This window comes from Urocitellus parryii, chromosome 9 (genome assembly GCF_045843805.1).
Source record: "Urocitellus parryii isolate mUroPar1 chromosome 9, mUroPar1.hap1, whole genome shotgun sequence".
NCBI classification, from domain to species: domain Eukaryota; kingdom Metazoa; phylum Chordata; class Mammalia; order Rodentia; family Sciuridae; genus Urocitellus; species Urocitellus parryii.
In genome coordinates this window covers 60,439,555-60,463,401 of record NC_135539.1, presented here as the reverse complement: position 1 = coordinate 60,463,401, position 23,847 = coordinate 60,439,555, and the positions used below count along the sequence as shown (strand labels likewise).

Below are 23,847 nucleotides of genomic sequence, written 5' to 3'. Positions count from 1 at the left end.
CTATCACCAGACACACTATGAGTTCTGGGCAATTATGAATTAAGGTGAAAAAAACCTAAAACCTGTATAGATTTTGGAGAAATGGTTAGTAAACCTTCTAATGTGTCTGAATAAGGAAAGGCGGGAGAAGAAATAACAGGGAGATATTTCTAATGACAGTGGCATAGGTTCAGAGATAAAAAGGAAAAATACGAAAGTGGATGTTTTCAGAAATTATTGTCTGAAAGACAAGTAATCTAGGGGTTATAGAAAAAAAATGCCTCTCAAATGTAGCAAAACCTGAACAAGAAATAAATCTCCAACAGAGTCATGACATGAATTGATTCAGCTTAAAATCTGCTAAGAGAGACACAGAGGGTTAGAGGGGTGAACCAGACAGAAGTCCATGAATCCTAATAATTTAGAAGTCATCTTCATGAAAATAAGATGAATTATATGGCCAAGGAAAAGTGACAGATTCCTGTCCCTAGAGAACATTTTTTTTTTCTGCTTAAGAAATGTACCAATGTCCCACTTTATATACAGTATGTTTAACAGTCATGTTAGGGTGTGTTTTTTGCCATTTTTTAGTAATATCTCTTTTATGACAATAATTATACTTAGTGGATTTACTAGAAACATCTCTATCAAGAAATAAAAAGCAAGCCCCAAAGTTCTGAATTTATTTCATCTCTAGAACTCTGTTCCATAAATTTAAGTACTCATTTATGTTCTTTATAGCTTCCCTTTCATTTTCTTAAATAAATTGTATTAATTTCTAATGGTGCATAATAAAAAATTACAACATCTAATTCAGCACTATACATAAAAAATAATTATATACTAGGACCATAGATTTAGAATGTTAGAAAGTTCAGAATGATTGATTTCAGCTCTCAAACAGTTAAAAAAATCAGCATGAGAGTTTGCAAGAAGAATCCAAGTGGGCTTTATTACTTTTATATTTCCAAGGCAAAGTGACTTTTTGACAAAGTAGGTCAGTCTGACAAAGTCAAATCACATTTTAACTGGTCTATACAGCTATCATGAGAAAATGTCTGCAAGATATGGAAAAAAAAAACCAGACTTCTAGAAAAGTCTCTTATAGTCACAAAACATGTAGAGACTCCAGTATGCACTTAATTATATCCTAATAAAAAGTATAAATTTCTATAGGAAGAGCTGTGTGTGTTCCGTATGCCTGGATGCTTACCCCTAAGTACTCTTTTTTTCAACACTATCCTTAATTTTAGTTTAAAATTTTTAGTTTAAAATTTCTTCTAATTTCTATACTCCCCAAATCACGCTCATTTGAAACACTCTCAATGACATGAATAAAGGTAATACATTTCTGAATTCTTAAGAATCGCAGTCAGTTGAAAAGCAGAGAGGGAAGTGATCAATCCCCAGAAGGGACATTTGCCGAATTTTCTGACCCTCCTCCCTGTCACCTGTAACCCTTACCTGGCAAGTGCCAACGTATACTGTCCTATGAAGTCTCTCTACTCCACAATTCTCTGGTGATTTGAGTGCTGGGATTCAGGTCTGTCTCAGAATCTCTGAAGAACCATTTACTACAGGTATGTGACTATTGTTGGTGCTGTGTATCTGCTAGTTCCTGTACCTGTGAATTCAACCAATAGTGGAACAAAAATATCCAGGAAAAAAGAAAAAGAAATTCCACCTGTACTGAGTATTACAGACATTTTTATTTGCCATTACTCCCTAAGCAACACAGTGTAATGACTCCATAGCACTTACATTGCATTGAGTATTGTAAGTAATCTAAAGATGCTTTTATATTTGGGAGCAGATGCATAGGATAGGCAAATACTATACCATTTTATATAGTAAAATGTTAGTATCCACAAGGGTCCTGGAACTATTCCACTGGAAATGAGAGATGACTACACATAAAAGATACATAAATTCAAAGAAATGTCCCTACAGTCCAGCCTTCTTACCATTCCTCACATACTCCAGGCATGAATGGCCCTGCCTCCTCCATCCCAGCATTTTCTTTGCTGGGAATGCCTGATTCCTACACACACACACACACACACACACACACACACACACCCTCTATTATTTTCCTCAAGACTCTTCTCAAGTAAGTTTGAGGAACCTATGTGCAACATCCCTCTCGATTCCTGCCCCTTTCTTGTTGTATTTCACTCACTATCTGACACATTACATATCTGTTTGCATTTTCGTGCATCTCCCCTCTCCAGAATGTAAGCCCCATGAGGTCCAGGATTTCAAGCATCCTATTCACTGCTCTTTCTACAGTGCCAAAAGTCTCTTAGAGATGCACTCTGTATGCATTTGAGAAATGACTGGTGAACCCTCATACTTGGATGACCTGATATTCCTTATCTCAGAGAAATAGTAGTAACTGCCATTGTTTTTAGACAGGGACACTGTCAGGCACAGCTGAATCATCTGCCGACACTGTGCGTGCCCAAAGGAGAGAGAAGGTGGAGTTTCACCAGGGTGCTTGTGTTGTTCAGCAAGATGTGTTTGCGTTTACTGCAGGGGCAGAGTATGTGCCTAAGGAACTGGAGGCACCAAGGGGTGAGTTTAAAACTTACGCTCGACACTGGGTTCCCTCTGTGGATAAGGAGACAAGACGAATCATTTTACTTTCCTCCCAGACTCAAGTCTAAGTGAAAGTGCAGATGATCAATGGCAAAAACAGGACTACCAGAAACCACTCATCCTACAAAGCCAAAGATCTCGTCTTAGGATCATTCAGCACCCGAAGCAACCACAACTGATGAAAATCAAGTGGTCCACATTGAAAATGTCTTTCTGTACTGGATGTCCAAACAAAAGGAACTATACTGTAGTCATCAATATAAGTTGATCATTCATTACAGGATCATCACACATCAAGCAAATGGCTGTTGTATTATTACAGGGAGTACCAGGGGAATTGCACCCATAAACTTGACTTGTGGCAGACCCTGATGCAGACAGAGACGTTCATGACAGAATGGGATACATGGAGAAAATTCTAATCTAAGAAAATGAAAGGATTCTGATGATATTCAAATAAATCCAAGTTTTTAGCCAATAATTTGATCTTTTAAAAAAAATAGTATAATTGAGTCAGAAGTAAACCAAACCCAAAGACAGCCGGAGCTTTCAAAAGGTTTCCAGACTTTTCCTCTCATGGCAGAAGTACTCCATTAGGCAGGCACTGCTTTGGGAGAATTAATCTTTTAGGAGGATTAGTCAGATGAAGGAGGGGGACACACTCTCGAAACTACTGCTTTCTTTGGTGTTTATGTGCTGGCAGGAAGTGTCAACCCTTATTTGGGTGTCAGAATCGCCATGAAGGCTCCTGGATGGGAAGACAGACAAAATCACGGGTGGGGCCAAAGGTCATTGCCATCATATTCCTTTCTAAAAGGAAGGAGCCAAGAGTCGGCAGTAGCAAAAATATAAACCTATCAATTTTCAATAATGAACAGCTTCAAACATTTTGTAAATCTGTCTGAAATGGGGAATGGTGTTTTAAACGAAGATAGACCTTTGTTAATTAAGGACTACAAAGAAAAAGTGTCCATAACAGAAAAAAGATTACAATTGCCATTTTCACACAAATATTGTGTTATTTCACATAAATTAAGAACAGCCTGATGAATTTCAAATTAGTTTAAAAATGTTTCTGTACAGAAAGACAGGATCACTTGTTTTTTTGATATACTTTAAGAAAACTATAATCATAATAAATTCTGTGATGAGTATGGATGACTTTTCATGTGCTGGTACCAGCTAAATATTTGGTGTTAGACCTACAAGTTTATGTGGAAATAGAAGGGTATCCATCTGCCTATTATATTCAATGTTTAACTCACTAAACATGATAGCAGAGAACTAAAGGTACTTATTTTTTTTTAAGAATTTACAGATGGTTCTCATTATTTTAAGCTCAGTCTGACAAGCTTTGTATGTTTGAAAAACTACCTTAAATAATATTATGGATTTAAATCGTATGAGGATTAATATGCTATTGTTCATACTGAAATGCTAAACTTTCACTATACGTGGTTATTACTGATAGAAATTGGGCATATAAAATTAAGAAATAGCACTATCTTGTTTCTAAGAGTGAAAAAGGGGAACATATTGAAAATATCCCCCAATAATGAAAACTCTACACATCCTACCCTTAAAATTTGATTTGCCCTTTCCATCCCCACTTGAAATACACATTATCAGTTGTAAAGTTGGAAACATTTTTAAAACAACAGCCTTGACTTTATACAAATACATTTAAAATCTGCATGGGTATGTGAAGGAGAAGTAACTGCAAATGGCAAAACAAACCTAGAGTTTACTTTTCTTGTAGTTTCATATTTTAGCAAGCTCACCATCATGATTTTGCTGAAAGATTTAACACTTTTATTTATACTTTTCTAAGGCAAATGCTTTCTGAAGTTTTTCCAAATACTCCTACTAGCATGAAACCATTAAATGTCTTTAAGTTCTCAAATGATATGTTTGTGCTTAAAATATATTTTGAAGAGATATAAAATCATCATCTACTTACCCAGGAGACATTTTTACCCTTAGGTACTTTTAGCATGGCAACATGCAGAACCAAGATGGTCAACAACAGTTTCACCAACATGGAAACATCCAATGGAGTATATTCCAAACCTCTTTGTTACCCAAATGCAAAAAGTTCTCTGGTTTGCCAGACACAGATATCATAAGTAACAATGAAGATAATCTTCAGATAACCCATCTTCCTTCCTGGTATTAAGCATCTGAACACACACATAACAGTCAGATCGCTACAGTAATCATGCAGTCTATAGAGGCAGAGGTTGCAACATATAAATCTTTTACATATCCACAAAATCCCGCTGGGTATTCCCTTAAAAAAATAAAATACAACTTGAATCCATGTGGAAACGACCAAAATCACAGAGGTGTTCTTCCTTCGGGTGTTCAACTGTAATTCCCAATTATTCTCCAAGCTTTACTAAAAAACTTGGTAGCTCTAGCTTGCAAATTCTTATTAAACAAAACAATGAAAGCAAAGAACATTTAGAAGACTTTGCAGGTTAGCTGTTGGTGGCATCCATTTTAGGAGGCACCAGTCTCCAGTGTTTCCCAGAGGATAAAGAAAGTGCAGAGCTCAGTTTCAATAAATAATACATAGCATCAGATACAATGTGCACCTGGAAGTACCTTCCGCGCAGTCTCAGGAGGACATGGGTATTGCTCTCTCTGCAGTCTCAGAGACTCATGGTGCACCTGTTGTTGATTCAAGATTCCATGAAAGGCTGGTATCTTAACAACCCGTAGCATTTGTTTATAAGGTAAGAGAAATAGAATTCCCAAAGGAGAGCAAATTAGAAGTCCTAGATAAAAGAACAAGGCTGGAAATCAGTGTAGGCTCTCTTCTCTTTGTTTCTGCGCCCTTGTGTCCCCTTACTTTTACCTCCTGTCAATCTAGATTAACTAAGCAGATCCAGGCTAAATTTTGCAACTATCAGTAGTGATTAGTGTGAGATGATGAAATCGGATTATACAGGCGAACCTCTGCCTTCTCCCTCAGCAAGCAACACCATGCAATTGGAAAGCCTGCTGTCCTTCTCTTCACTGTATAAGGCTTTCTGGAAGGTTCTGCTGGAGGGAATAGGCTACCAAGAGAAAAACCTGCTCATCTGAAGCCACTCAGATACAAATAGAGGAGGAAAGAACTATTTCACTTTTTAATTTTTCTTCCAATTTATAATGCTCTCTCTGATTAAAAGTGATATTATCGTGGAAAAAGACATAATATTTTCCATTTCATTAAAATTTCTTTCCCTAGCAGGGTAGCCACTTTGATTGAGACACTCAGGTCACAGAAAGTGATGGAGGGGGCTGAGAACTGGGTGCCAGTTTGTTTGTTTTTTTTTTTTTTAATCATTATTCCAAGCACCACACTAAGAACATTACATGCATCCAGGCTCAAGTAATGCTGGAGGTAGGAAATTAAAATTTAAAGATATTAGATACCTCCTGACAAAGATCTAATGGGCCAAAGCAATACTTTTTAGACTCCTCTCTGAAAACAAATGACATCTGAATTTGACTCTCTTTCAATTTGGTCTAAAGGATTATTTTTATTTTTTTTTTAAGTATCACATTTTGCCCTAATGTATTTTAGAATTCTTTGGAATTGTGATTCTTATTTATTTTAAAAATAACAATGTTCCAGGGCTGGAGATATAGCTCAGTTGGGAGAGTGCTTGCCTTGCATGCACAAGGCCCTGAGTTCAGTCCCCAGCACCACACACACACATACATACATACATAAAATGACAATGTTCCAGAGGTCCTCATAAGGAAATTTTATTCTAAATGTTTTCCGAAGTATAAAACAACTAAAGAGGTTGATATTTATACAGAATTCACTGAATAAATATCAATACTGCCAGGGAATTACTTATATCTCTGTTGAGTTTTTGTCATGCATTCAGCATATATAGTGAATAAAAACAGTTAACATTGGTTAAATATATTCTATGTGGTGAGCATTATACCTTCTTAATCTTACTAATGACAACATCACAAGCTTGCTTCATTGAATAATTTGAGATGGCTCTTTTTGGAGGGGGGTAGAAGCAGTATTTATCAGCAGTGAATGAAAACAGGGAAAAACCATGCAATTAAACTTGCAGATATAAGTGGAATTTAAATCAGTCCAAAATAAGAAAAAATTGAAATGGACACAGAAATGGAGATTAAAAAGGACTTTTTAAATGAAGGGATGGTTTGGTTGTGAGCGTGCTGTTTCCTTGTGTGTCAATCTAACCTGCCTTATTTTACTCTAAACTCCTAAAGACATGGCGCACATTTACTGTATTTTTTTTTTTTCTCTTCAGGGAATATATTTTAGGTTGCTCAATAACTCTTGGTGACTAATTGGTTACAGGTCTATTATGGAATTTAAAATGGTTCTTTTGAACATGATTTTTGGTTAAAATTTTTTACACTATGATATTATTGAAAAGTGAATAAAGCAATTTGAAATCTGATGTTTCCACTCAAATATAAATGCTTGGGATGACTTTACATTCGTATTTGTATATTTCAAAGTTCCTCACCATCATGAAGGGACAACTAGCTGTGCAAGTTTTGTGCTCTAGAAGTTTCTGTTCCCAAGACCAGACCATATTTAACTTCAGATCCTTCTAGAAATAGTTTCAAACTACAACTAAATTCTTGTTCCTTTGAACCATACAATCTGATGTTATTGTGGGTTGAACTGTCACTGGTGTTCCTGTTTTTAAAAAGGGAATTTGGACCAGAGGCACTCGAGCATAGAGGGTAAAGGACATGAAGATCTCTGAAGAAAAGATGACCATGTCCCTGGAGTGGTGCAGCTACAATCCAGGAATGCCATGGTTGCCATCAAACACCAGAAACTGGAATGGGCAGGTAGGGTGACTCCAGAGCCATCAGCAAGAGCATGACTCTGATCATACTTCAGTTTTCAGACTTCCAGTCTCTAGAACTATGAGACAATAAATGGCTCCTGTTTGAAGCTATCTGATTTTGGGTACTTTGTCAGAGAATCCCTAGAAAACAAACACAGAGGTCAAATCTTTTCTTTTCCAATAATGTTTTGCACTATTCCAAGCTTTTTTCATTACTTTTGACATAAAACCCCATAGGTAAAAATGTCAGAATTTATTTTCAAAACCTTATTTTTATGTGATATCTTATGTATTTGACTTATATTTTTTAACTTATGCATGGATTATCAGCACATATCACATCTTAGGCCACCTAAGGCTCTTGAATCTCAATGATCTATGGCTGTGCGTAGGTTCATGAACTTAAATGAGAGGGAAAAAAATTACACATTTATTTTCATTACTTCTGACTGAAGTTTAGCATTTGTTTCAATTAGGAATACTTGCAACAAGCCTTGGTACTGGCAGTATTATTGATATGAATATGTGACTTCCATTACTGATATCAGATTATAATTGATTCAGATATATTTAAATTTTATGCACATCTTTTAGTTAATGAAATACACACTGAATTAATTAGGGCAATTTGCTGTTTACTTTGCAACTGATATTGAAATGCATAAAAGCATTAAAATTGTCAGCAAGGCACCCATGCATGAGCCTGTAATCCCAGTGACTTGGGAGGTCTGAAGCAGGAGGCTGTTAAGTTTAAGGATAGCCTCAGTCATTCAGCAAGGCCCTAAGCAACTTAGCAAAACCATTTCAAAATAAAAAAATTTAAAAGGGCTGGGGATATGGCTCAGTGGTAAAGCACCTCTGGGTTCAATCCCTAGTAACAACAACAATAAAATATAAGATTGTTTTGACTTTGCTGTATATTTGAAAATTCTCATAATAAAATGTTGTAAAAATATTGTTTTTAAATTAGTACTTCAAAGTTACAAAAATAATTATAGTCATTAGACTTCTCAATGTATTAATAAGTAGTACATATGTTGCTATACCACAGATTTGTTTTTCAAAATATTTTCAAAACTGCATTTCCATATGATTTTCTTTTGTAATTCTACAAATTTCATATTGTATACTTAAAAATATTGTTTCCAGAAAGTCTCCACTAGGCTTCAGGGACTTTAAAAGGATCCATCGCACAATAAATTTAAGCATTTCATCTATAAGATCATTATGAAAAATCTGGTATGCAGAATATGTTTTCCACAAGCTATATGAAATGTAAGACTTTTTTTTTTTTTACTTATGGTAAGCATAAAGTAAAACAAATAGATAAAAAAAAAACTAAAATGTTATGTAATAACCGTGTACAAAAGTAAAACCTTGCTAATAGCAAAGGCATTGCTGAATTAAATTCTGTGCCAGTTATCTAGTTCTGTCTCGGCTCATGGTGTAAACAAAGTATCTAAAAAAATTAATGGCGTTATGTGACGATTATGGTTCTGTGGGTCCATTAAGTTCATGTTGGCAGTTTATATTTAAAGACTGATGTAGGGATGGTCAGCTAGCTACTGGGCTGTCTTCTGAAGGCTTCATCAAGCCTTGGTTGGAGATTTGGGTTAGACATCTAAGTGGTTTTGCCCACATGCTGGCTGTCAGATGGAAGCTCAGCTGGCCTGGTGACCACAGTAAAACATGAGATTTCTTTGTGTGACTTGAGCTTCTTGCAGCATGCCATCTGAGTTCTAAGAGACCAATCTTCAGAGCAGGCATTGTGAGAAACCCTGAACAGAACTGTGTGATTCATACCTCACCTTGGAAGACACAGCATTACCTCTGCATGTCATATTTGTTAGAAGTGAGTCACAGAGTCAGCTCAGAATCAGAGGGAGGAGACTACACAAGGACATGAATCCCCGGCACATGGCTCATGGGAGGGGAGAAGGGCATCTGTGTTGACCAGGTACAACGCACCCACAAAACTACCACACATGTCGAGGGCAAGGCCTGAACATAACACTGAATTCGATGAGATGGGACTTCAGTTAGTCATGTTCACCTATGTCTCCAAATCATTTAGCTCATGAGTTTTCAAAGAGTCCCATATGAATTCCTTCCCATTGAATTTCTTATTTTCACCTTGGATAAGTAAAAATGGGACCAAAGACGTGATTTAGTTTTCCTGCTTCCTCATCATCTTTAAAAGTTCACTCACTCATTTAATTCCTTCAATAATAGCTAAGACTCTTGAAGATAGGAAATGCATTGATGTGACTGCATCACTATAGTATGCTGATATTAAGTCCTTTGGGTATAAACCAAGGAGCAGGATAGCTGGGTCAAATGGTGGTTCCATTCCCAATTTTCTGAGGAATCTCCATACTGCTTTCCATAGTGGTTGCACCAATTTGCAGTCCCATCAGCAATGTATGAGTGTACCTTTTTCACTACATCCTCACCAACATTTATTGTTGCCTGTATTCTTGATGATTGCCATTCTGATAGGAGTGATATGAAATCAGAGAAATGCAAATCAAAAAGACTAATTGTAGAGATGTTGAATGCTTTTTCCTATATTTGTTGATCAATTATATTTCTTCTTCTGTGAGGTATCTGTTCAGTTCCCTTAGCCCATTTATTGACTGAGTTATTAGTTTTTTTGGTGTTAAGTATTTTGAGTTCCTTAGCATACTATAATGACACAGCCACATCAATGTTTCTAGCAGCTCAATTCACAATAGCTAGACTATGGAACCAACCTAGGTGTCCCTCAATAGATGAATGGATGAAGAAAATGTGGTATATATTCTCAATGGAATATTACTCAGCTTTAAAGAAGAGTTTGCTAGTAAATGGTTAGAGTTGGAGAATATCATGCTAAGCGAAATCCCACAAAACCGAAGGCCAAATGTTTTCTCTAATATGTGGATGCTAATTCACAATAAGGCCGGGGGCACTAGGGAAGAATAGCGTTACCTTAGATTAGGTAGAGGGAAGTAATGGGAGGTGAGGGGAAGGAATGTGGGGATAGGAAAGACAGTAGAATGAAACAGACATTATTACTGTATGTATATATGTGACTGCATGATATGACTCTGCAACATGTACACTCAGAAAAATGAGAAATTATATCCCATTTATGTATGATCTCAAAGTGCATAAATGCATTCTATTGTCATGTATAACTAATTAAAACAAAAAAAATTAAAAAGAGAAATGCATTAACTTTTTTCTATTCATACTCTTCCCAATTCTAAGGATACATGCACTGCATGCTACATTGCAATTACTCCAAAATAATGTAATAACTTATATCATCATAAAAAGATGTGCAAAGCTACATGGCTTTTGGAAGTGGGCTGCAAGAGTAAAACAGAGGTTGTCATTATTTTGCACACATAGCAGAGAACATGCCATCACTTCTGTGTATGCTCTTGGGGAGGGGAATAAAAGTTAGAGATTCATCATTTTCCTTTTGGTGCTTCAACAAAGGAATTGAACATTTTTAGGTCCAACCATGTTTACTCCATTGATCAAAGATATTCCATTAGGTCCTAACTGAACTTTTGGTGGAATTTCTAAAATTGGAACCAGAAAAAGTGGGTCAATTAACAAGTCAGACAACACAGGAAAAGATGCACTTAAAAAATAACTTCCTGATGGGCACAGTGGTGACGCACACCTGTAACTCCAGCAGCCCAGGAGGCTAAGGCAGGAGAATTGCAAGTTCAAAGCCAGTCTCAGCAAAAGCAAGGTGTTAAGCAACACGGTAAGACCCTGTCTCTAAATAAAATACAAAATACGGCTGGGGACATGGCTCAGTGGTAGAGTACCCCTGAGTTCAATCCCCAGCACCCCCCCAAAAAATAATAACTTCTTGTCTTGTTAATATGAACTGTGAGGGGGTCTCTGTTTCCTAACAGATTGAAGATTGATTCTGTGCGAGGCACAGTGCTAAGAATTCTATAAAGCATTTTCTCACTGAGTTCATAAGTCCTCCTAATGACCTTTAAGGCAGGTTCTATTATTCTTAGTGTAAGTGACCACTGGCCAAACCCAGCATTGACCCTCTAACAGTCAGACACCAGTGCCCGCCGGCTTGTTTGGTCTATCTTCAGTTACGTCGTGCTCAACCGTCCAGGTCTGCCACCCACCAAGGGGCATGAAACTCACTATCTGAACACACCTCTGACCTCAGCCAAAGCTGCAGTAAACTCTATACACTTCAAACTGGCCACGCAGCTCCTCACTCTCTTCCTCCAGGGTCTCATGGCCTGCAAACAAGGACTGAGCCCACCAGCAAGCCCAAAAGTGTGGAGGAGTTACTGCCACTAGACCTAACTCTCAGTGAACTGGTGGATGCTTTCACTGGCCATCTCTAATGTGGACAACTGGGGGAGGTTTGGCATTCTTCTGGGGATGGGCGTGGTGGGGCAGATTAGTAGAATCCAGTCCCCTTTGCCTTCAGCCTTGATAATGTTCCTTTAGATTGGCTCTTCTTCCTTCCCTGTCTCCTGGGAACTTCCTCTAACAAACTGCCTGCACTAAATCCTCATCTCCAGCTTTGAATAAGGTTATAATTAATACACACACCGGACAAGAAGCAGCACACCACCAATTGGTGGAGAAGATGGAGTAATGTTCCAAATCTGTGAATATTTCTTCTGCAAATTCATTGAAGTGAGTCCTGACTGAAAGAAGTCCTTGGAGATTAGTAAGTAGCTAGTTTTCACATTCAGTCCTGTTGGTAATCTTGCTACTTATACTCTGATCTTCTTTAGGGCCAGTGGTTTGACTTTGAAAGTTGTTTCTCACATAGCACTTAAATGGCTGTAGAGCATTTAACAAGTGTTCAATTAGCAGGTGCCGATTAACTAAGTAAGTGGTCCTTGCTCTTCAGAACGTTACCTCTTTGTTTTCTAACCTATTAAAAAAGCAGGCATTATCTTCCCTAGGAAATACCATCCATCTATGTAATGCTTTCTTCTAATCTCCAATTGTTCGACACAAATGAGTATTATTTAGTATTGACATGTCTATACCTTACAATCCACTATAATCCAGTTGAGCAAGCATGGTAGAAGCAGATTTGGAGTCAGACCAGAGTTAAATTCGGTCTCTTCTACTTACAAAACATGCAAACTAGGGCAGTATTGAATCTCTTTATCTTCGTATAGGTACTACAGACCCCTACTCCGGGAAGCTTTTGGGAAAGTTAAACCATGTGTAAAGCAGGTGGCATAGTAAACAGTGGCAAAGGACCCAGAATCTCTCCTGCTTCTGGATCTTGTTTGGTCTTTGCAATATACTTATTGTGTGATCAATACATAAACCCATTTGAGGCTTAGACTTCTCATTTGTAAGGGTGAGGTAATTAATCCTCATGTTTACTTCACATGACTGAAGCCAGACTCGAAATCATGCATGGAAAAGTTACTGGAGATTTGTAACGGTAATCATAAGAGGCAGGCAGACTGGGCCACCACATGTCCTTGTACATTCTGTGCAATGCACAAAGGCCCTGGCCACAGGATGAATTAGAAGTGAGACATGAAAGTCTCCATCTTCCCAGTGGGGTGCACTTTTCAAATTTGTCCACTCAAATAGTATAAAAAAGCACAGAGGGACCCTAAGTAGCAGAGGCATAAATTAATTAGACTTTAGGACAAAACTCAGATTCAAATTCTAGCTCTGTCATTTATTATACAGTGTTAGACATGGTCCCTCTGTGCCTCCATTACAATCTACAAAATAAAAGGTTTTGTTATGAGTGCTGTAAAGCAAAACAAAAGAATTACATAAGTCTATGTAAGGTACTCAAGATATGTACCTGGTATGTAGTAAGTACTTGGTACATGCCCATGGCTCATTATCATGATTCTTACTGTTATAATTGTTAACTTCTACCACAATCCAAATAAAGACATGTTGATTGTGGTGAAACACAGTATTAATGACTTAAAATAGAATCAGGTCTATTCAAAACCAATCTATGTGTGTACACACTTTTGAATGAGGCTAATTAACAATGCATATGTTTGTTTTCTGATTTTTTTTTTTGATGAATAGAGTAGCAAAATTGATGAACTCAGTTGAAAGGACTACTGAAACATGCAGGTTATAAAAACCTAGCTCTGATGATTTGAAACAGCTGTCAGAACTTGTTCTCTTGGACAGGAAATTGTTTTGTTCAACTCAAGCCAGGGCTATTAGTACCAATGATTTTTTAAGAGCTCTATCTGAACATTTCCAATAGACGGCCTAAAATTCTGTCGATAGGTCATAGCACTTCTTTTGATAAATCACCATCAGATAAATTATCTGCTAAATGCTGACCCTTGTTGGGTTATAAACTCCTCAAGGGCAAGAAGCATATTCATCATTTTAGTTTTCATTACGATGACATATTATATACAAAAGTTGCTGGCTGAAATAATGCAAATGCCTGCCAAATGAACTTCAAAGACACACCCCAGTAGAACATGCTGCAGTAATAGAACCCAGAGAGGACAAGGACATGGATAATGTCATAAAATAATGCTTCTTAAGCCAGGGTCTAACCACATCCTGTCCCCCTGGAGGGAGTCTTCAACAATGATGTGTCATTATTAATAATGGTCACAAAGGCATCTTCTGGTTTTGACAGTGAACACTGGGGCAGGTGGGAAGGAAGGAGGTGGGGCAGTGGGGAGGGGGGAGGGGCTCTTTGAACTTCTTCCAGGAAGAACAGAACCATTTGTTTTACCAGTTCTGGGACAGTTTTCAAAAAGACAGCCACTTCCTTTCAGATCCGATTAATTTGGCCAACCAGCTAAATTCAAATGTCCTTGATAAGAAAGGCATGAAGAAATGTATATAGTGAGGATTCATAAGATTCCTCACATCCTAAGTTTTAACCACCATTTAATAGAGATGGGAAAAAAAAAAAACTATTTTCACCAATGAACCCAAAATGTGTTGTGAAACATGGAATGACTATCTTTGGTTATCTTAGCCATTTTCTGTCTCCATTTGTTTCATTAAAAATAAACTAGTGCTTCCCTAGCATGTGTGAGGCACTGGGTTCGATCCTCAGCACTGCATACAAATAAAATAAATGCATGCTGTCCATACACAACTATCAAAATAACTTTTTTAATGAAATAAAATTTTGGTAAAAATAAATGTTTTATTTTTTTATTATTTAAAATTAAGATTGCTATGTTTATGGCTCATTTTCTTGTCCTTCTCTCCATAGATCCTAACACTGGTACTTTTCCCATCCCTTTATTTCTTTACCTTGGGTATACCTAAGAAATTGACTTTGCCTGTATTTCTCCATCCAAATCCAATAGTCTATGATGCCCAAACAATCTTCTTTGAGACCTCTTTTCACATCAATGTAGACTTATGATCTTGATGAGGATAGCTCCTTATTGTTCACACCAAGTCTTAAACCAGATTCTATTTTTGGTCACAATACATGTACAGCAATGATATGATTAGCCTTTAAATTAATCTATATTGTAACGGCAATATTAAGAATAATCTTAGCTGGGCATGGTGGTGCAAGCCTGTAATCCCAGTGGTTTGGGAGGCTGAGGCAAAAAGATCAAAAGTTCAAAGCCAGCCTCAGCAAAAGAGGCACTAAGCAACTCAGTGAGACCCTGTCTCTGAATAAATTACAAAAAAGGGCTGGGGTTGTGGCTCAGTGGTCAAGTGCTCCTGAGTTCAATCCCTGGTTACTCTCCTGCCCCAAATAATAATCTTTCCCTTATAAATAGGTTTATTGGTACACACATCTTTGTATGGTAGCCTGAAAATATCCATTTCCAGGTAGTCCCAAAATTACTCACTTCAATCCATGATTTAAACCAAAATTTTACATATAAATAACTACATTATGTTGTAGCTGGTTAGAAGAAACTGGTTCCCCAATTCCCATAATCTATGCCTAAGTGAAGCTATTTGACTCAAGATTCAAAACCAATAACATTTTTTTAAAGGAAATAGTGAAAGAGATACTGTTTCTAGATACTACACTATTAGTTTGAGGGAAGGGATTATTTGATTCATCTTTGTATCTTACAGACCAGCAGTGTGTCACATGTATGCTAAATATTGATTAAATGAATAAACAAACATCATTAAGCTAAAAAATCAAGTCTGTCTTGCCTTATAATTTAACAGATATTATGCTTTAATTATTCTTGTTTTACGAACATCTGCATATGTATTTCATCTCAAACATATTGATTTACCAACTCATATTTAAATTTACGCAAGCATTTGGCATTCCCTCTTACCTCCTCGGTTGATCAACTTTTTTCCTTGTTTCATTAGATTTGGGGACATTTTATTAGAATTCCGTTGAAAAGAATAGAGATAACTGAAGGTCCCTCAAGTGAGAGGGCTTTATTTAAAGACTACTCTTGAGCAAAATCAGACAGCTGGACAACCAGTCTTTGGAAAGGCCAGGGACAGATTCTCATCCTCACGCTTATACTCTGCCATTACCCCAGCGTGCTATGGGATAAAGAGTATCATTTTCGTAGGCTGCAGCTCCTGCAAGCTTTACTTCCTGCACCCTGAGCCACTCGGATGACTCTTTTTTTTCCTGTGTGCATAGTCTTTATCGCATAGTTTATCCCATATCAAAATTTGGGCTTACTACAGTGACTCCCCATGAGGAACCCTCACAAGTGCTGATCTTTCAGCAGGAGCTCCCCCTGCTGATTCTGTGAATTCCCCACCCCAATTCCTAAGTCAAGTGCAAATTCATATTGGGTGCCCATGGGGTGGGGGTTGGCAGTGCTGCCCACATAGTTCCTACAGAGCTGTCCTCTGACAGTAATTTTGCATTAGACTGACATAGAGGGCTGTAGACTGCTAAGCATATGATTGAAGTCTTTAATAAGATTGACAATCATTCATGTCTTTATATTGCTTACATGAATTTCACTCTAAATTATGAAATTGCCTGAAATCACTTGTTTTTTCTGCTCTCAGGTTTGCAAGGGTTCTAATCTTTTGCTATGTGAAGCCAAAAACAAGGCATGGTACACAGAGGTTTTGTGTTTATTGACTGGTCATTAGTTGAGATCACTATAAAATTTATTTTGAGACTTATTGAAATGTAGGAAAAGAGTGGCCATGAGCAAAGCAAAGTGGAATCACAAGTCCCTCAAATAATCTGAACGAAGTCTCACCACTCTGGTTGCAATAAAGTCATATATTTTGAAACTAGAGAAATTGGTTCCTATTACTAATCAAAATGGATGATAAAGTTCTACACTGAAATTTAAAAGCTTGGGTTTCATTGGTCTACATGATCATCTGAAAAATCATTAATAATGTGGGGATAAGAAAGAGAATAGAATAAAGCAGACATTATTACTTTATGTACATAACAGACATTATTACTTTATGTATATATGTGACTATATGACCAATATGGTTCTGCAATATGTATACTCAGAAAAATGAGAAATGATATCCCATCTATGTATGATATATCAAAGTATATAAGTGTATTCTACTATCATGTATAACTAATTAAAGCAAAAAATTTAAAAAAAGAAAAACATTAATAAGACATTTATGGGGTTAGTCTATGTTTCCCAAAGGGCACAGCCATATTTAAAATGAAGAAAAACTTAAAACCCTGATGAGCTGCATGGAAGAATACAAACATTTTATTTTCTTTATGTGCCAATCCATTCCACAGAGAATAATTCTTTCGGAAGCCTGTGTTAAAGAATCAGTTGGTCGGCAGTCTCTTGTATCTATTCCTCTCCAACATGGTAACTTTGTTCCTTCATGAAGAAGTACTGGCATTCCCAGGATAATATTGGGAAATGAATTTGGAAAGCTAGTATTTAAATGACACGGCTGTACTTATATCTGACCCATCAGAGGTCTGGCAGTTAGCAACTGCCTACAGCCTGAAGGCTAAGCATGGGTGAAACTGTAGAACTCTGAGGTACTGTGGTTTTCTCCAGGTATTAATGCAGCAGACCTGTCAGGATGAAATCTTAGCTGACTTAATGTAAAAAATTCTCCAAGAAGGGCATGTCTCATCAAGGGCTTAAGAAAGTAGAATAAACAAGGGGTATCCAATCAACTCAGGAAAAAGTCATCTTGTCATCTCAGTTTTTCATGGAGCAATGAGGAGAATAAACCCAAATCAGTGTCTTTTAAAAGCCTATTCTTTGATCTGATTGGACTGCCAATCATGGCTCAAAACAGTGCAATAAATCATACAGGAAAAAGATGAACAATCAAGTAAGTTCCCTCCAACAGTGATGACTTTGCCCTTTGAAGTGAGATTCATTTCAAAATTTTCAGTGCTGTTTGGTCTGCAGAAATAAGAATCCCATTATCTTTAAATGGTAATGAGAAAATTATAATTATAGCTCAGGAATAAAAATTCTATAAAATTGGTTGCTTTGTGGGGATTGACCAAGAGTTCTTTAAAAGAGTAAACTTTTAAAATAATAAGACTTTAAATAAAGGGGAGATATGTACTGTATGAGGGGGCAAAAACATGGATTTCTTTTATTAAAATATTTGTGACACTGAACCCATTTTCAATGAGACAAAAATTTATAGGCAAAATTTGCTTAGAGCCCTAACATTTATATAATCACTCCTGGGGGCTATTAGTATTGCTGCCTTATCAGATCTGAGGTGCAGACCTAACAAAGCGGAATGAGGAAACTTTGGGCCAGTGATTAAATCACTGTTTTTTTTTTTTTTTTTTTTTTCAGTGCTCTTTCAGTTACAAAGAAAGGGGTGGCGGGTGCTAAGAGTCACATTTTGAAACAATTCGTATTTCTCTTCCTACTGGGTGCTTTCTGTCTCTTTTTTTCTAAGACTGAAATTGACTTTCATCAGAACAAAAGAGGCAGGTCAATTTACTTGAGTTATATTAACCTTGGTCTAAGGAAAGTTGCCAGTAGGCATTGGAGCATAGCCCATGGCACACCACCGCACACAGGACAACGGATTTCTTCCCATGGCATCTACAAGGACTTTACAGTTGGAGGATGGAAGAACCCCAAGAAGATGGATTTTCTGAAAATATGAAATCCCACTTGTATCTTTCACTCTAGACATTCCCAAGAGCTGCTCAGTCCCCTGGTACCTACCAGGTGACACAAATGGTAGGAACTGCATCTAGCAACCACAGTTGTCCCTTGAAAGGAATTAATGAGTATGTGATATTTGGGCTCTTTTATCACAAGTCTCTTCAAAGCGTTGCTTAGGCAATTCTGTAAACTTTTAATGCCATAATTGAATAAATTACAACCACTTATGGACCATCTATCTGAATAAAATTCATCATGTCATTTAATGACTTCAGTTGGTTTATTTATTTATTTTATTTATTTTTTTAAAATTTATTTTTTAGTTTTCGGCGGACACAACATCTTTGTTGGTATGTGGTGTTGAGGATCGAACCCGGGGCGCACGCATGCCAGGCGAGTGCGCTACCGCTTGAGCCACATTCCCAGCCTTAAGTTGGTTTAAATATTGAAAACTTCAAGTTCTCACTTGCTACTGATCCCAAAAGCATTTCTGGATTTTTCCTTACAAACTCCACACTATCATCTACCTCTTCCACAATCCCCACTTAGATAACAGGAAAACCTCAGGATTGCTCAACTGAAGTATGTTAATGTTTTACTTTCTAACCTTTCATGACAAGAGTGCATGGTGCCTTTTTAAAAATCACATCATGTTCTATGTATATATTATTAAGAATTCCAACACTGTGTCTGCCTAGGATTCATTTCCCTTTCTTTCTGGAAAGAACTTGATTTTATATTGGGAAATTCTCCTCTAGTGTACACAGGGTTGATGAGAAACTGGGCTACTCTGATCCTCTCTCCCAGGAATATGAACCTTGAGTAACCTGACACAAGTTGAACTGCGGTAGACTAAGTTGCATAGAGGAAGAACTCCAAAGAGCTTAGCCACGGAGACACCCAGATTCCCAGAACTGCTCTGATCCCAAATTCTACTTTTCCTTTGGTTCACTCAGCTCTCTAGTGGTCAGGGAACCTTAAACAAGAGGGGGCATTAAAAATCAAACAGATTATTTAAAATGAAATGAGCAGAAAGCATCCCTGATATTCAGATTCTATGGGTCTGGGATGGTTCTCAAGGGTCTGCATTATTTTAAAAAAATATTCATAGAAATTTTAATTCTAGTGATCTAAAGAATACACCGAGAAACATTTCTATAAACCTGCAATGGACTCCACATTTTCAATGAAAAAAAAATTGATTTCTCCCATGTATCAGCAAATAACCTTATCTTACCTAGCTTTGAGAAAGTTTTGGAGAGCAATTGTGATTTTTAGAGGCATGTTTAGAGGGGGAGGGGAAAGGAGAGATTCCAGATCTTAAATTAGATTTTTTTTTTAACTTGATAACTGAAAATCAGTGATAAAAATACAGAATTCTTCATGAATTTGCATGTTATACTTGCTCAGGGGCCATGCTAATTTTCTCTGCACCATTCTGATTTTAGTACACATGCTTCCCAAGCAAGCAGCAATTAGGTGATTTTTAAACTATCCTTTCCCCAACATTCTGCTCTGTCTTCCTTAACCACAACCCTTGAAAAATCATTAAGAAGTCTCTGTTCCTAATGAGACTGTGTCCCACTCATCAAGAGATTGCAATCCACCTCTCTGAATAACTGTCACTTTATTTCACTATGGATTGGCCCCAAAGAGGGGGGGGAATGACTCATCCAGCCATGACAAGGGGGGGTGGGGGGTAGAGTAGCCAGTGAGGTACGTGGGCAGGTTTTACAGACTCACTGAGACCATTAGTGAGAAGGGGGGAAAACATAAGAGGAAGAAAGAAAAAGCTGGTGAGAGAAGGAAACTGGGAGGGGCCCAGGTCCTCAGCCAGTGCTCAAAGAAGTTGCCTCGCCCCTCCCTCTCTCTATTCTAAAGTGTGTTTTCTGGAAATCCAAGTAGACGACATAAATCGCTTATTCCTTTGGTAGTGGGGAGCAGGATGCCAATAGGCACAGCACCAAAGTGTAAGGAAGAACAAAACATGAAGCTCCTTGTGATGATTCAGACAGAAGGGAACTGACGGTCATCTCAATGTAATGCCAAGGAAGAGAACAAACACAAGAGTCCGGCTCAACTAAAGCAGGTCTATTCAGCAGAAAGGTCATCCTGCAATTGAAGGCTGTAAACCCCAAACACAAAAGGCTGCTACCTGCCTGAGCTTGGATAGGCGGATGGGCTGGGGGGGCCGTGATGAATGACACATCAGGATCTGCCCGTCCAATACGTGGCCAAGATGTTAGGGCAGCTTTTTAATATGCGTAGCTGTTAAAGCCTTAACTCAAGGGTTTATATAAATCATCTAGCAGTGTTTTTATTTTTAAATGGCTATGCTTAGAGATACTTCAAAATGTGGTTCTGTTTTTAAACATGTTTATCTACTTCGTAACCACTGTTTTTAAATAAAGTTAGTTTGTGGTTTTGAGTGAATTTCATCATTCAAATCAGAACCAAGATGCCTTCTGTACTTGAATGGTTTCTTGTTATGGGTAAATAAACTGGTTTTTGCTTTAAATTTTTTAAGAGAAATACACAGGCTATAATCTGAGCAGTAAAAACAGCCTAACAGAGTGAACTGATTACAGAGTTTGCAACTCTAGCAAAATTTCTTTTTCTACTCTATACATGTTGACAAGTCTAAGGAACCTAACTTGATACCATCAGCAAGTTGTGTATGTATTTATGTACCCAGTATAAGATGAATTGTACCTAAATATAAAATGAATTTTTCAAATCATAGCAAGTGGGAATGTAAGGGTGGTTGTGGAAAAATAAGAATTTGATAACATTTTTTCCAGCATTAGCTTTGTATTTACTCAAGAAGACTTGAGAGTGTGTCACGGGCCAGATGTTCTTAGAGGGCAACAGGATACAACAATGAGGAAGGAATGGGGGAAACTCAGAGTTCAAAGAGAGAGGAGAGAATTATGACAAGGACAAGGTACAGTCTGGTTTTTGTTTAGTTTTGTTTTCTTAAAGGGATTGAACCTTGGGGTGCTTTACTTCTGAGCTATATTCCCAGTCCTTTTTATGTTTTTATAATTATGAGACAAAGTTTCACTAAATTTCTGAGGCTGGCCTCAAACATGTGATCCTCCTGTCTCAGCCTCCTGAGTCCTGGGGATTACAGTTGTGTGCCACTGTGCCCAGCTAGTGAGTGCTCTTTTAGGAAAGAGGCAAAGAACTAACCAATTCTGAGCAACAACCTCTACTGAGGTATGGAGGCAAAAAAGAGCCCTGGATGTGGAGAAAGTATGTGACAGTCAATGCCATTGGAAACTCAGTGAGAAGGTGCTAGGGTGAAAGATGCTTGATCAGGAACACTTTTGTAGCATGTGGGGGAATCTACTTATATTCTCAGAAGTTGGCAATCAACTGGGGGTTTAAACAGAACATGATTGCATTTGAGAAAAACCTCATTAGCAGCTACATTCACAATGGAGAATGGATTGTTGGAGAATGAAGACTAGGATGTAGGGATACCAGTCAGGGGGTTGCTGTGGTAACTTGGGAAGGAAATAACTGGGTCCCAGGCTAGGGTTGAAACAGCAAACATCCCAGAGCTCTTTCTACCTTGATAGGACCTGAATTAAAGGGGAGGGACAATGAGGGACATTTCTGGCTTGAGCAAATGAAACAATAATAATATTTAACCAGACCAGTAAGGTGGAAGCAGATAGAAGTACTGGTAGCAGAAATGGGGAGGATGGAGACCAAAATCACAAGGCTCAGTCTTGCAGAGGCCGTGTGTGCTGATCTGTGGAGTTTCCACACAAAAATGTTCACATACCTGTCGATGTTCAAATGGGTCTGAAATGTGGAAGAAAGATCTGAGCTGAATATATAGGTCTAGGAGCCATCAACTTGGGGACTATGTTGCCCTGTGTGTCTTTAGCAAAGGAAGATGACTTAGTGGGCAGCTTCAATCAATGCAACTCTATTATCAACATCATTCACCTGCTCAGATCTCCTATACTCCGGGACTCCTTCTTCATTTACTCAGGAAACATAACAACAAAGGCATGTCAGAGTGCAAACAAACAATAGGATTTGGTCATGCTTCATGGCACAGGTTCTTAGCAAAGCAAAGCACAGGACTTGAACCTCACTCCCAGTTAAACTCCTTTGTATGTAACACCCCATGAAGGATGGACTACAGAATAAGCTAGGCCTTACCCTTCTTTATTTTTCAATATACATGCCAACCTCTCAATCAACAGATTCCCCAATGGGTTGGTTTCACTTAATGTATTTCTAGTCAAGTGTTTTCTAATGTGCTAAGATATGTATTTTAATTCTATAATAATATTGATGTAAATTTAAAAATTTATGTTTAGTATAAAAAAATAGTATCTATTTATATATACAAACTTATATTTCATAAGCCTTTCTGGAAAAGAGTGAGGGATAAGTGAAGGCATCTAATATTCAATATTTAATGTTAATATTTATTAACTAGATCATATTAATTATTTAATATATTTAATTATATTAATATATTATATTTAATAATGAAGTACAATTAGTACACTAAATATTACAAAAATAAAATTACAAAAATAAACTGAACTCCCTGTGAAATATCTAGTGATATAAAAGGAAAATTCCACCAATTCTTTCATAATTCTGTTTCCATGAGCTATCTACATATTGACATAGCTTTCTAGATGTCCTCTTACGCAAATACTAATATAGACATAAACACATGCAGAATAAATGTGATTATACTACATACATCATTCTTCATTTTGATTCCTGCAGAATGTGTGTTAGAATTTGTATTTTCTTCTTTCTTTGGATTTGTCAGTTTGTAGAAATCTAGCTTTTTCTCTTTAATGTCTATAAGGTATTCACTACAATAGGTATGTACACTATAATATTTTCTCCTATTGTCAGATAATTCAGTTATGTTAAAACATTTTCATGTTCTATAAACCCTACGTCTCCACCACTGGACTAGACTCCTCCAAGAACAGAGATGAGAAATCTAACTACTCGCTATATTTCTAATGTTCAGAGTAGCCCTGGGCAAAAAGCAGGTGCTCAGTAATTGCTTCATGAAGAAACAGATGACGACTACTGCACTTTGCATAATTCAATGAACTTCACAAAACTTTCCTTTTTTATTTTACTTTTTTTTAGGTGGAGCCGGGGATTGAACCCAGGGTCTTGTACTTGAAAGTACTCTACTACTGAGCTACATCCCCAGCCCACGAAAGCTCTCTTTAAAACAATAAATGCATCCTTCTAAAAGTGATTCCTGTTACTCAGCACAAGAGTAGTGCTTTGATGCAGAGATGGGTGGGAATCATAATAAAATCGTTCACAATTAAGTATGTATTATGTGCCAAGTGTTT

At 37.3% G+C, this 23,847-nt stretch overlaps 1 protein-coding gene and 1 non-coding gene across 4 annotated transcripts in view; both read right to left on the bottom strand.

The window, feature by feature from the left end:
- Nucleotides 1-23,847, bottom strand: part of Cacnb2 (calcium voltage-gated channel auxiliary subunit beta 2) — a 342,145-nt gene that overhangs the window by 202,350 nt on the left and 115,948 nt on the right. The window lies entirely within an intron of this gene.
- On the bottom strand, nt 19,853-19,955 carry LOC113196045 (U6 spliceosomal RNA). Its single transcript, XR_003302501.2, has one exon. It is a non-coding gene; the product is annotated as a U6 spliceosomal RNA (small nuclear RNA).